The sequence below is a fragment of the Pteropus vampyrus genome, unplaced genomic scaffold (assembly GCF_000151845.1).
Source record: "Pteropus vampyrus isolate Shadow unplaced genomic scaffold, Pvam_2.0 Scaffold384, whole genome shotgun sequence".
Taxonomy (NCBI): domain Eukaryota; kingdom Metazoa; phylum Chordata; class Mammalia; order Chiroptera; family Pteropodidae; genus Pteropus; species Pteropus vampyrus.
The window spans coordinates 121,683-137,672 of NW_011889165.1; positions in this window are offsets into that span (position 1 = coordinate 121,683).

Below are 15,990 nucleotides of genomic sequence, written 5' to 3' on the forward strand. Positions count from 1 at the left end.
TGTATGTGATATGCTAGGTAGTAAGGAAATTTTGTTAAGTCTGTTTTGCACCTGATCTTATTTATCACTAAAACTTTATTAGTATCATACCAAGAACATTTCAAAATGCTAGTCTGTAATTCTACCATTTTAATGACTATTTGTATTTTCATACCCCTTCCAATCTTTCCCATACATATTTCTAAATTGATGAATCATTCTAGACTTTTGAATAGGTAGGAATTTGTTCACATGGGGTTTTAGGCAGACATCTAGTTGCAATGTTCAAGATGATTACAGGAGGAAGAGACTAGAGATAAATGTCTCTTTAGGAGGCAGCTGTAGAAAATAAGCCAGGCTTGGGAGGATAACAAGATAACAGGGATAGTGGTCCCGGATGTAGAGAAAGAACAAACCTAGCATCTTTGAAATAGCTAAGAGCATTCTGGAGCTCTGCAGAGTTATGTCATCTTTTTATATGCCGAGACAATGTAAATTTTCCTTCAGTGGTAATTAACGCCAAGTCTACATCTACTGGTAAAACATTCAAAGAAAAAACAGACCACGATGTTCTATTTACCTGTGATATACTCATTGAAGACCTTGAGGTATTGAAAATATTTGTTTATTAATATACTTAGTATTAACACTGAATTTGTAGAATGACTTTCGGGTATATTGAACAGTGCTTTTTCAGGTCGGAAGAGATGAAATAGCCTCAATCTCTTGCTCTGTGTAGGCGCTACCTCCCCAGTCACCCTTGAAAATGGTCACACCAACTCTGTCTACACACTTCCAGTGACAGTGGTTTATTATCTGTTAAGGCAAGCTGTCTCACTGTTGGGCATGTCTCTTCGTTAGAATGTTATTTGTTAGGTTACTAAAATCTGTATAGTGCCCCCTTCCCCCACCATTAATTTTGCTCACTGGTCCTAATTCTTTCCTGATGAGCTGCTCAGAGTATTTCTACACTTTCTTTCTAATGGCAACCCTGAAGATAATTGAGGCCAGTTACTCATCCTCTCCCAGCTGCTATGATTTCTGTTCTTTAATTCCCTCGACAGCCTTTCATAAGTCATGATTCTTAGATCCATTTCAATCTAACTGAATGTTAACAGAATCCTTGAAACTGAGGAACTGTCTTCATCATCATATATGTAGAAAAGTATCTGAACATTTGAGTGGTAAGTTTTCTCTAAAAATATATTCAAGATATATGTTTATTCTATTATTGTAAATTTCAATAAATAAATAAGTAAATAAGTAAGAATCCATTACTTCCTTCAGTGGTCCAGTCCAGTGCCAGAGTCATCTTGAATCTTTTCCTTACATCATATCAAACCTAACCTGTTTTCATATAAAGCAGGGAGGGTCCCCCCTCCATTTATTTATTCATTCATTTATTCATTCAGTCATTCAGCAAACATTCATTGAGTGGCTACTTGTGTGAGGCACTGTGTTTGGCATTAGAGATACAAAGGCAACTAAAACGTCTTCTCTGCCTACAAAGGTTTACAGTTTTTCTTGTGAAAGTGCCTTTGATGTCCTTGAATAGAGTGATTTCTCCAAATTAAATGATGACTCATTAATTTTGTTTCCTATCTAGTTTCTCTACATTTTAAAATATCTAGTGAGCAAAATAGTATGCAGAATTATCTGGATCTGACAACTAGAAGAAGTGAAGTGTTTTTTGTATTTGAAAGTTTTAATTACAGGAAAAATATTTCGGATTTCTGGTCACGGAATAAATATTCATCTTATGCAACAACAGAACAATCTAAATTCGGGGTTTTTGAGAAGCTGAGTTTGATCGTTTTTTGTGTGTGTTTGGTTCATCCAGATTAGATTTTTACCCATGCTATAATTTCTGGGAACAAATGAGCTGAAAATAACAAACACACAAATCATTTAGCTATTACTTACAAGTCAAATTATTTCAATTTCCAAATGAAATTGGTATAATTTTAGAATTTCAATGACTACATTATTTTTCAAGCACTATAATTTTATATATCAAATATTTCTAACTTGAACCAAGTAAATTTTCAACCATGATTTTTTTCTATACTCTTTTCAATTTTTATTTTGAATAATTTTAGACATATAAAAGTTGAAAGAGTAGTACAATCATATTGGCATACTCATCAGTCAGATTCATTTACTGTTACTATTTTACCACATTTGCTTCACATCGCTACAAACACACATACACTTTTTTGTGTGATTGCAACCATTTGAAATTAAATTGCAAATCATAACACTTAGTCTGTAAATCCTTCAGCATTTATCATGCCCAAGAAATGTAACCTTGATACAATATCTGATAATCCATATTCACATTTCTTCAAATACCCTAATAATGTCCTCTTACAGTTGTTTCTGTTTTAATCCATGATCCCAACAAAGACCACACATTGCTTTTAGGTTTCGTCTTTTTGGTCTTGAATGGTTACCCTGCACTTTTATCCTTTTTTCTTTGGTCTTGCATAACTGACATTTCTAAAGATTCCAGGCCGGTTTTATGGAATGATGCACATCTGGATGTGTCCAGTTGTTTTCTCATTACTCAACTCAGGGTAAACTTTTTGTCACGTATATACTACATAGGTGATATTATGTTCAATAGCCAATAGAGTAAATGAGTCACTGACATTCTCGATATGTCTTAAAGTTCAGAACTTACTCTTACAGTTCATACTTAATTAGTCTAAGGCAGGGGTGAGCAAACTACAGTTTGTGGGTCAAATCTGGCCCACTGCCTATTTTTGTTTGGCCTCTGAGCTAAGAATGGTTTTTACATTTTTAAATGATTGGAAAAAAAACAAAAAAATATTTCGTGACATGTGAAAATGATATAAAATTTAAATTTCAGTGTCCATGAATAAAGTTTTATTGGAACATAGCCACACCCATTTGTTTACATATTGTCTATGGCTGCTTTTGCACTGTAACTGCAGTTAAGTAGTTATGACAGAAACCATATTGCCTGCAAAGCGTAAAATATTTCTATTTGGCCCAGTACAGGAAAAGTTTTCCCTTCTCTAGTTTATGGTAGTCTAAATGCTGACACCATTTTCTTAGAAGTACATAGATTTCTAAATCAATGTAACATATTAGCACCTGTAATTTTTTTTGCTTTCTATATTTTGAGTTCTCAATTTCTGTTTCATGTTGCCTTAGTAAAATAAAGTGTGCTTTGTTTCATAAACTTAAAGATTGTTCCACATCCACAGTTGATTTAAGGATTTAAATTTAGTTTACTTACTACAGCATGGCTTTGATTGATTTAGAGGATTAGTCAATTACAGACTAAGTCATTTGTTCAATCAAAACATCAGGAAAATTGACACAACCTAAATTTACTTCAATTCACTAATAATGTAGAATCCTTTCTCTAACTGTTTTTCTAAAACAATCCAAGGAAATTTAAATCCAGGCTAAAGTCAGTTTTTTCAAACGTATTTTTCAACCCAAACAAAGGTAAAAACCTTGATAAAGATTGTTTAAGATACACTTTCATTTCCCAATTACCAGCCATAAGTAATCTGAATTCACCAAGGAAATAAGTATTTCTCACAGACCCTGCTGTGGCCGAAGGTGGGCACCCTTATACAGAAGATGTTCAAAAGGTAACAGTCCTTTACTTTTTTCCCCATAATTCACCTTTGACAGTGCTACCACCTCCCACTGCCACATGCCTAGAGAGAGGACACTCGAGAAAGGTGTTTGGCCACTTTCTCCCTCTTAAAAAGCAACTACATACCTTTGATTTAACAAGGGCCTCTTAATATGAGGCTTGTCATGTATTTGCATTTCCAGAGTAAAATAATAAAATGATGTGTGCAAGTCAGGCCCACAGTAGGAAGGTTTCTGTGGCAAAGGCATTTTACCAATGCCTTGAGGCCATTCTGATCTTTGATTAATGGGCCCTCACCAAGGCAGACAATATGCAAAGATTATTTGTACTTGTGTATTGAAGTAAACCAGGGCCTGCATAAAGCAACTTTTCTCAGTCTCTTTTTTATTGCAACACACACAACTCGGTAGATGTTCACATGTGTGAGACACTTGCAGGCTTTTTCCAAGCATTAATGAGCAATTCCAGTCAGCAAAGAATCTTGTCCTCCTCTCTCCCACTCACAGAGGGGAATCTTAATGCAACTGAATGGAGCGATATCACTCTATGGATCACTTTGAAGCCAATCTAATGTATACTTAAACAAAAAAATTATTCCTAAATAGCAGTACTTTCTTATTGGTTACAAATCCTTGTGACGGCAAGTTTAATAACCACTGATGTAGAGGTTTGTGCTCTCTTGATGGAATTGAAGTGCCCCAAACCTGGGAAAGGTCGTTCAAAGAACAAAAGAATCGACACCCCTGAGCATGGATGTACATCCCCAGGCGTTCCACGACCACGAAGAACTTGATCTTTCTGGTGAGTACGTTCTTCCGAAAAATAGCAAATTAAAGGGAAGCAAATGTAAAATGCAAGAAAACTTGGCCTCAAATTTACATTGGAGAAATGGCCACTCCTGATGCTTTGGCCCAGGTAATTTCCCCCCTTGTTAACTACAGAAGCTTACGATATGAGACGTCAAGATTTTCCAGACGTATGCAAAACCTTCTGTGTCTCTACCACATAAGTGGCTGTGTTTATCAACTTTCTAGCCTGTGGCCTCAGTCTTTCTCTTTCTTCATTTATTTTATGTGGAGAATTTAGACTAGGATTCCAGATATAAATTTTTGTATCTTTTCCCATCATCAAGACATATGATAATAGAGTTAGTAATTTAGTAAAAGTTAATAAATACACAATTTAATAAGAAATGACACTAAATTATTAAAACATTTCTTTGTCCTCACACTTAACTTACCATTGAAAAAATCCCAACTCCCTATAAACAAATGGGCCATTATGGGCATAAAACAAATATTAATCAGCAAAATTTATTCAAGGACTAAAATGAACACATTAGGAGCATAAAAATGCATCAGATCCTCTTTAAACTCCAATATTCCCTAAACCACTGATTTATAAAAAATGCTCTAAGGTTTATAGAATTAGTCTGGTTCTATTAGTCGATCGAGTTACTTACACTGTCAGCAATTCAAAACAAATAATTTCCTCTGTGTGCGTGTTTGCTTGCTTGCAAATATGTTTCATTTATTTTAAAGTGTCTTTTTATATAGAAATCCGAGTTGCTGAAATTTATCTTGTCATTAAAATAGTATGAAAATCAAATCAGTCTTCATATTGGTGCTCTTATCCCTGCCGATCTCAAATGACTGATGATGCTTACAGCAAGGTTTTATAAAATTAAAACTCCTTTTCAGGAAATAATTTATTTTTTTTTTTTTTTACATGTACATGATTTGCCTCTGTTCCAAATACTTTTTATCAGTATTCTAAGTTCGGGATTATTTTCTTACCAATGACATCTTTCCATGCAAACTATATGTAAAAAATATTTTTTTAGTAAGTAAAATTACTAATTATGTACAGATTAAAAGGCATTTTCTGTAGCAATGCAATAGTATTTAATGGAGAATTTTTAAAAAGAAAAGAAGACATACTCCAATTGATCCGGAATGATTGAACACCAGAGTATTTTTCTTCACCCGAGAGTCTGATTACTGAAGTCATCTGGGACTTAATGGCAATTCAAACAATTTCAAAACAAATTTAATCTTTGATAATGTGGCATCACCATAATAATTACCAATTATTGCTTAGTATATTAAATGAGCAGTTATAGGAAATCAGCCCAAATCAATAAACCCACTTTGGATATTATTTTTTAAATCAATGTAAATAATAATAAAATAAATCATTATCACTTTAGTGCTTACTATGTGCCAGGTGCTGTGCTAAATACTCAATTTAATCCTTACAATACTCTAGGATTGATGATACCCATTTTACAATAAGGAGATTGAGGCCCAGAGAGGTAGGCTAGTTATTATTTGTTTCCTTCTCGTAAAAGCAGAGTGTGGAGAGAAAAAAAGCTGTTTTAGAAACTTGTTTTCTATCTAGATAAATAAGGATTTATTTTTCAGTGTTCACTTAACATTCGATTTCATATGTTGCTAAATTTCTTATCTGAACATATAGTTCATGCCAAAACTGAAGAAAATTTTCATTTTAAAACGTATTTCTTATAAAAATTCTATAGGAAAAATTGATAGCTAAATTAGCACTTGAAAAAGGCCAAAGAAAATTATATACTATGTATAATTATGCCTCATTATGACCTCTGCACATTTTCCAGAAAAGTTAGGCATTTAAAAAACACACACAACAGGAACACCTTAAAGGTCAGAGCCTGATGAAAGAAAAATGCAATAGTTAATTATAAAGGACGAGATTAATGTTCTAGTAGGAACATACATTTTTATCATTACATTTTGCTTCAGAAATACTTTAAAATGTGTAATTTCTCTTCTATGTATTTTGTTTCATATCTAAGAGAGGTGGTGGAGAGAGACAATTCTTTAAAGTACAAGTAGAAATTAAATTTTAATTTAATAAAATGAAAATGTGGGCTTTGCTATGATATCTAGCATTCTTTTTTGTGATTTTTTCTTCACATGGGTCTTTTTTTTCCAGAGATATTCTAGCTTTAAAGTACAAGTTTGGAAAAAATTTACCTCAACATTTTTCATTATCTTCAAGAGATATTTTATAAAATAGCAGAGTTTCTGAATCATATTTTTGGAGTTTTACCCTGGCAACACACCTAACTATAAACATTTAAAATGACAACAAATGACAACTGTTTTTTAACTCTTTACTAGAAAATAACTTCAGATTTACAAAATATCACAAAAATAATAATAGTATACTTTAAACAGGCTTACCTAACATTAATATTTTAGGTCATCTGATTTGTTATTTTCTATCTATCAATCCATTTATCCATATAGTTTTTTTCTGAATGATTTGAAGATAAGTTATATACATCATGCCCTTTTATCCCTAAATACTTCATTGTATTTTTCCTAATAGGGATACAGGTATCTCCTCTTACATAACCATAGTACAGTTATCAACTTTATAAATTTACACTGATAGAATACATTTATCAAGTGTATGTTCACATTTCCTAATTTGCCAATGTTCTTAACAATATACCTTGTAGCATTTTTTTTCTTCTTCTGTGCACAGTGTGGGTATAGAATTTAGTTGTTCTATCTCTTTCGCTTCCTTTAATCTGATAACATTTTCCCTGCCTTTCTCTGTCTTTTAATGATATCGAGGAATAGATTTTTTCTTTAAAAAATAGGTTATTCCTCATTTTGTGTTTGATCTTTCCTCATGTTTAAGTTGAAATCATGCATTCTCAGCAAGAATTTTGCATAGGTGATGTTCTGTCCTTCTCAGGGTATCATATCTGGACACACACAGTGTCCATCGGCCCCCATCAGTGACGTTAACTTTCATCATTTTGTGTGAAAACACTTTAAAACTCATGAAAATACCCTGCCTCTCCTCAAAACTTTCCCTGTGTTTAACATTCATTGATAATTCTTGTCTGATCCAATCCTTACAAGATGTTGCAAAATTATGATTTACCAGCTCTACTACTCTGTTCATATTTCCAGTTGGTCCTTGATATTCCACCATAAGTAAGACCTCTCTTCTCCCCTATTTACTTATCTATTTGTCATAGATATAAATTCCTTTTTTTCCCCAATTATGTATAATTCATTACTGTACTTTGTTTTGGTGCTCAAATTGTCCCAGATTTGGCTAGTGAGAGCCTCTTTAACCTAACTCTAGTGTCCCTGACTTTTTTTAAGCAATCCCTTACTTTGTGGTATAACAAGGAGTTCCAGTCTTATCCTGTATCTACCTGCCCCAATCATTGACTCAGCCATTTCTCTGAAGAGAGAAATGGTTCTTTTTAGTAGGGATTGCCATTAAAGACCAAGATCTGAGTGCTAGTTTTGCTTATGGCTACTGGAGTATTTTTGCTTCTTGACTCAATGTTTTCAGCCAACAAAGCTAGAAAATTCAGAATTTACCTCTGAACCACTATAATAAACAACTCTGCTGAAAAGAGTTCTGTATTTATTTGCACTTCCCTCATCCCCACACCCCACTCTGCTCAAGATTGAGAAGGTGTGGTCAAATACTGTTTCAAAGTTCTAAGTTACTTTGTTACCAAGCTATTAGCTACTTTCTCCTCCTCTTCCCTCCCTCCCTCCTTCCCTTACTCTTTGATTTTCATCTAGTAGTTATTTCTATTCTTCTGTCTCTATTACACTGTCTTTATTACACTCCGTGACACCCTCAGCCCTACCAACAATTGGCAACTTCCCCTAGGTCTAAAAATATGCTTAAATATCTGCTTACATCAAAAGCTTTCACTCAAGACAGTTGCCTCTATACATTGTACAAATACTGCCAGCTAGAGGGGCCGGTCATGATACAGTCCAACTAGCATTTTGCTGGCCAAGTCATGACAGCACACATGTGGGAATATGTCTAGCAGAGCAAGAATCAAATTTTCCTAATGTTCAAAAGGCACCTGGAATTTAGCAGCAGCTCTGCCCTCTATCCTGCTTTCATATCATGTTTTCACCATATCTCCATCCTATACTATCCTCATTCTCAGAAGTTTTATACTAGTGCATCCCTCCTACTCATTCTCTCTCTGCAATCTATTTCTACCTCCTCCACTCTACTAAAACCGCTCAACCACAACTTCTCAAAATTATAATCCTACCTGACAACAAGCTGCTGGCACTTGAAGCATTTATTGAAAGTCTTTTTTTTTTTTTTTTTACTTCTGAAGCCTAATTCTCTTCTTTTACTTTTTGACACATGTATCTGTTTCTTTTCCTGCCTTCTCTACTGGAGGTCTTTCCCCAGGTTTCCTTTTCACTCTAGTTCATATCTGAGTTATTTTCTACTTCATACTTTCAACTCACGCTAGGTGTAAAATGCCAGCATTTAATCTCTAGACTTGGCTTTTCTCAGGAATTCTAGGTCTAGGTCCATTTATCCAACTGTCTTTGCTCTAGTGGTTTCCTTAGGAGCTCATGTTTTAAAACCAAACTTGTAATTTTTTTACTCTTTTATACAATTCTCTGTCTCAGATTATGATAGTAAACATTTTCCTAATTGTTCAAGATTTAAACTCTGGAACATATCTGATTTCTCTCTCTGTCTCACATTTTTTATCCCCTAAATGTGACTACAAAAGTCGTGGTGGTCTTTCTTCCCCACATTTTGGAACCCTGTTTAAATACTTTAGTTCCCACTGCCACCCTGATGCCGAGACCCCCATGACTCACATGGTTCATGGCAATAATTTTCTGATTCCTTATTTATGTTGGGGTTGCTTGCAGTGCTTACCACTTTGCCACACACACTTCATTTTATCAAGTCCTTTGTGAATATCTAAATTTGTGCCCTATTAGAGCTGTAGCCAATGCTTGTGAAACATAGGATATATCCTTCTCTTGAAGGTGGTTTAGCAACTTTGGGATTCTCAGTCTGTAGTCTGTAGAAGCTTGTAAAAATGAAGATTTTCAGTCCCCACCTTGATTCAGATCCAGTGGACCTTGGGTAAAACCTAAGCATCTGCATAATAGATACCCCAGGTTTTTCTTTTCCAGGTATGACATTGACCACACTTTTTATGACATTCCTCCAAACAGTCCCTAATCTAGTACCCAATCTATGTTAAAGAGATGATATTGTTCATAGGCATTTATTCATTGCCCACTTTCAAAAGTGATACGTGATGTGAGGCAACTTACAATAAAAATCACAATTAAGTGGAAAAATCATTAATATAGTAAGAGACATAAACCAAGAAATAAAGATGGTGAAGGAAAAATTATTTGAAAAATTATTTGAAAATCCCTTCCCTCACCTCCCCTCCCCTCCCCTCCCCTCCCCTCCCCTTCCCTTCTTGTTGGATTGACAACTTTATCATTATGCAATGTCCTTCATTATCTCTTATTACAGTCTTTGTTTTAAAGTCATTTTTTTCTGACTAAGTATAGCTAATTCCATTTACATGTAGAAAGGTCTAGTTTGGTTTCCTTTTTTTAAAATCCATTCAGCCACCCTATGTCTTTTGATAGGAGCATTTAATCCATTTACATTTAAAGTAATTATTACATTTAAAGTATGTGCTTATTGCCATCTTGTTCATTGTTTTCTGGTTGTTTTTGTAGTTCCTCTCTGTTTCTTCTTCTATTGTTCTTCCTTGGTGGTTTGATGACTTTCTTTAGTAGTATGCTTATAGCACTTTCTATTTATGTATTGCGTACTTACTATAGGCTTTTACTATAGCGGTTACTATGAGGCTTACATATAACGACATATCTATAACAGTCTGTTTTAAGTTGATCATTACTTAAATTTGATCCTATTGTAAGACAACATTATTCCTCTCTCCTCCAATGTTTTATGTTTTGATGTCACAATTTATACCTTTTTATCATGTGTTTCCCTTAACTAATTATTATAATCATAGTTATATTTACTACTTTTGCCTTTTAACTTTCATACAAGCTTTATAAGTGATCGATCCACTACTTTTATTATATATTTGCCTTTCCAGTGAGATTTATTATTTCATATGTGTTCTTGTTACTAATTAGTGCCCTTTCTGTTTAGCTTGAAGAAGTCCCTTTAACATTTTTTTTGTAAGGCCAATTTAGTGGTGATGAACTTTAGCTTTTTCTTGTCTGGAAAAATCTTTATTTCCCCTTGACTTATGAATAGCTTTGCTAGTTACAGTATTCTTTGTTGAAGTTATTTTCTTTCACACTTTGAGTGTATTCTGCCACTCCCTCTGGCCTGCAAAATTTCTGCTGAAAAATCTACTGAGTTCTCTTTTATGTAACAAGTTGTTTTTCTCTTGCTGCTTTTAATATTCTCTTCTTGTCTTTAAATTTTGACATTTTAATTATAATGTGTCTTGGTGTGGGTCTGTTAGGGTTTCTTTTGTTTGGAACTCCCTGGGCTTCCTGGGTCTGGATGTTTCCTTCCCCAGATTAAGGAAGTTTGAAGCCATAAATTCTTCCAGTAAGAAGAAATGCTAGTTTCAGTAATACCTGAACCTGTTGAAATGTTAATAAATGTTTTTGAAATATATATATATATATATAATTTAAATCCCTTTTTAAAAAAGAACTTCACATAGAGCTACTTCTTATAATAAGCCTAGATGAAAACTGGAGGCAAAATATGGTTGCATTTTGGAGAATTTCGAAGACGAGTGATTGGTAGATCCCTTCAATAATCCTTTTTAGTATCAATAGCCAGGCTTGTGATGGATGATGAATAATGGCCAATTCAAAATTGAGATTACTATCCAGTTCCACGTCAGATCGTTCACATTTTTTTATTAAAAAAGATATGATGTATAGATGACAAAGATGCTGTTTCCATGTAAAATAAAAGGACTTTTCTGATATTTTTATCTTAATGGACAGTCAGTTGATTTGTGTACAACTGTGAACAAAGTGAACATTTTGAAACAGATCAAGGACAATTATCACAAAGCAATTTAGCATCTGTTTGAATTGATGAAAATGCCAAATCTCTGTACCATAAGGCAAAAAGAGCATGTCTATCTTAAAAAGATTTGTGGATAAGAGATACTAAAGGTCTCTGTTGACCACAGAAGATCTTTAACATAGTCTCTGTAAAATGTTTAATTTTGATATCGTCCACATATGAAGGGTTAACCAGACAAATCACAAATTGTGACACTAACTAACTACATATGGCAATCAGTTGAGTAGACGAGTTTAATATTATCTATTTAGATGTCAATGTGTGTCTGCCAAAACTGATCATTTTGGTTTTAGGAAAATTAATATTTGGCAGCTTTTCCGTATATAAGTTGGTCAATAGGTTTAATTGCTTGTCTAAGCCACTTTTATGACCATATAGCAAAGCATGTCATCAACACATGAGAGGTGCTTATCTTGCTGTGGCTAAGTCATCTAAAGACGACCAATTTGTTCAGTTATAAAATTAAAAGGAGGACACTTGGGATTCAAGCCTGTTTTATGCCATTTAAAATAGACATTTCATCTGTCAAAAAGAAAGCTTTTCCTATCCACATTAATTTGTGCCATATTGTCCAGCAGTAATGGCTCTGAGAGAGAATTATAAGCCTTGAATCAATGTTGAGATCATACACTTAGGCCTCTTTATGGATTCAATGACCAATGATAAATCAATAACTTCCATGAAAAGTCTTAAAGTACTCCTAACTGATTGAAAGACTGCAGTTTATCTTCAGAAATATGTGCTGTGTACTGATTTCTCATCTCCCTTTTAATTGTCCTAACCTAATTTCCCAATCTACCCTCATTCCTCTTCTTCTATACTCTTTTAGAGTTATTTTAACATATGTCTTATAGCCTTAATTAGCTTTCTGTTTTATTGTATCAACTGAATATTTCATTCTGTAAATATGAGTGCTATAAATGTTTCCTAAATAAAAGAATGAATGAGTGGTGGGTAAATGAATAAATGGATAAATATTTTGTACTTTGGTTATGATCAAATATAAAGTTCCTAACCATTCAATTTGGAGACATGGAAAGAACAAAAGGTCAAACATGATGGATGTGATCTGTGTCCTTTAGCTCAAGAGATTGTTTTGTATTTCTGTCAAGGAAATTTGGAATCATATCACTCCAGATTTTCAAGGTACAGATTGTCGAAAACGGATGGGATTCATCAGCACTTGTCAGGAAGTTACAGACCTTGTCATATTGGCCAAGCCATTGTAATGTTCCAGTTGGATTCCTCTAATGTTCTTTTCCTGAGGAAAATCCAAAGAATACCTAGACAGTCTAAACTGAAGACTGTAAATTTTTTAATTTTCTCATTTCTGTCCTGTTTCCCATGTGTGTATCTACGTGTTGTATTTAGCCTCCGAAAGGTCTTCAGTTAATTAATAACATATTTGTATTTAGATACCAGCTCTTTTTCAGTGTATTACACAACCAAGTCAATGATTTCTCATGTTTTTTGTATTTAATGTACCTCATGGCATACATAAGAAGTGATGATGTCATACTCTGAAATAAATGGAGGAGGCTGTTCATGGTGAAAAGGCCAGCAAGGGGGCTGAGAGTGTCAAAACTCAACACAGTGGTCACACTGCTTTCTGGCCTCAGACAGAAATAAGTTTGAGAAGCTCTAATCTTCAGTATACAAAAATCAAATTTTGGAATAGAAAGTAGTTATCAGATCCAGTTTTTCCTTCCCAGGAATTAGATTTAATTACTATCCACATCCAAAATAGTGGTTGTTTATCCTATATTTGAAGATATCTAGAGGTTGTTGAGAAACTGTTCCACTGTGGAAATACTGTGTACAGAAAACCTTGGGTCATCCTCCTAGCTCTCCACTATTTATAATCAGCTCCTTTATGTTCTCCTGAGTAAAAGTCATCATTCTCATAAAAACTATCCTTCACAACCTTGACTAAGTCTCTTGTCAGTCTCTTTTCAGGTAAATAAGACCAATTCTTTCTATCTTTTTTCCTAGGGCTAGTTTCCTATTTCCTCAATGTTTAATTTTTTTATTTTACTTTATTTTAATTTTGGTTTCCTAAATTTACTGTGATTTCTTCACCTATTCTTTAAAATATAGAAATCAAAATTTATTTTGATTATTCTATAAAATTATTCTATACAAATCTGGCCATCACAGCATATGTTCATATGGGCTTGCTTACCTCTTACTGTGGTCCACTGACATTTGCAAGTATTATTTCATTGTAAGTGAAGTTGATTGATAGCATTTACACTTATTCTTAACAAACAGATGAAAAATGTGAACAAGGAACTCAAATAATAAAACTATAAATATCAATCATAGCTGTTATTGAGTAAAACACTGTATTTAACAGTGCTTGACAACTGTTATCTCATTTGATTCTCACTACAACCTAATAGATACATATGTATTAGTATTCTCCTTTTACAGATGAGGAAACCAAGCCTCAGGGACATTAAGTTATTTGTGCAAGGTTGGTCTTGAATTCAAGCAGATTAATTTTCTGACCGCCGTTATCTACTGTCTCCAAAAACAGTAGTTCAGAATAATAATGGTCAGACCAATTTGCACTGTATGTATTATTCTGGTTCTTTCTGTAGTTACTTTGATGTAGAAGCCAAATCATGTCAAAAGATGATTTCTCAAATTTTATCAATTATCTCCTTAAGAGGACTGGTACAACTCTAAAATAGTTAATACTCTTCAAAATATGCTCCCATACATATTTTTTCCTAATCTATTTTGATCATTTTTTTTTATTGAGGTATACTTGATATCTATTCATTTCAAGTATAAAACATAATGACTCAATATTTGTATATATTGCAAAATGAGACCACAATAAGTCTAATTAATAGGTATCACCATACATCATTACAATTTTTTCTGTGATGAGAACTTTTAAGATCTACTCTCTTAGCAACTTTCAAATAGGCAATACAGTCTTGTTAACTATAGTCACATTACATCACAATATATAAAAAATACTTATTTATTTCGTAACCAGAAGTTTGTATCTTTTGGCTGCCTTTACCCATCTTATCCACCTTCGCCCTCCATCTTCTACCTCCAACTTCTGTTTCTGGAAACCACCAGTTTGTTCTCTGTATCTATGAGCTTGTTTTTTCCTTTTCTGTTGTTTATTTTGGATATATAATATATATTTAAGTTCCACATATAATTGAGATCATAAGGTATTTATTTATCTTTCTCTGTCTGACTTATTTCACTTAGCTTAATGTCCTCATAGTCCAGCCATGTTGTCACAAATGGCAAGATTTCATTCTTTTTAATGGCTGAATAATATTCCATTGTATATGCATACCACAACTTTTTATCCATTCATCCACCAGTGAACATTTAGGTTGTTTCCACAACTTGGCTATTGTAAATAATGATGCCATGAACATGAGGGTGCATATATCTTTTTGAGTTAGTGTTTTCATTTTCTTCAGATAAATACCCAGAAGTAGAATTGCTGGATCATATAGTAGTTCTATTTTTCACTTTTTTGAGGAACTTCCATACTGTTTTCCATAGTAACTGCACCAATTTACATTCCTACCAACAGTACAAGGGGGTTCCATTTTCTCCACATCCTTGCCAGTTTTTGTTATTTTTTGTCTTTTTGTTAATAGCCATTCTAACAGGTGTGAGGTAATATATGATCATGTTGCTTTCAAAAAAAAATCTTATTTATTAAGCAAATAATTACACTGCACTCACTGTGTATCCAAATACTCTTCTAGGTGTTTTACAAATATAATCACAGAAGCCTCTGAAGTAGGTGCTACTTGAAATATGGAGAAATAGGACAGAACAAAGAAGTTAAATAATGGCCCAAAGTTCCAGAGATAGTATGGAAGTAGAACTGAAATCTGAACCTAAGACCAAGCCCTTAACCACTCTATAATCCTCTATTGCTTGCGGAGCAATGTGTTATTATAGAATGTATGATGTCTATTTTAATTTTGTGACTGAATTTAAACCATAAAGTGTGGGTTTGTTGGTAAGTGTGTGCAGGCAGACGTATGCATATTTATACACCTTTTAAAAATTTAAATGAATATGGAAACAGGCCCTCTTACCTGGAAATGACTTTATTCATGGAAGCATAAGCCAAGAAATCTATGGTCAAACATACATACAAACCTCAAGTTGCAAAGCTTCCAGTGCAATAACATAAACAAGAAGTCACCAAAACCCCTACCCTAGTTTGGGATACCTGAGTTTTCAAGTGGTCTCAGAATTTTGTGTCTTGACTCTAACTCCAAGGAGAGGAGCCAAGAGAGGGCTGAGACTCCCCCCATCCTCAAGGCAAACCAAAGGGCCTATGTAGGCATCAAGTCTGCCTCTGCTTTCACCATTGGGGTGGATGTTATTCAGCTATGGCATATCTGTCCTTTTTTAATGGCAACTGCACAAATATATTACGATTATTTTATATTTTCAAATGTTGGTCA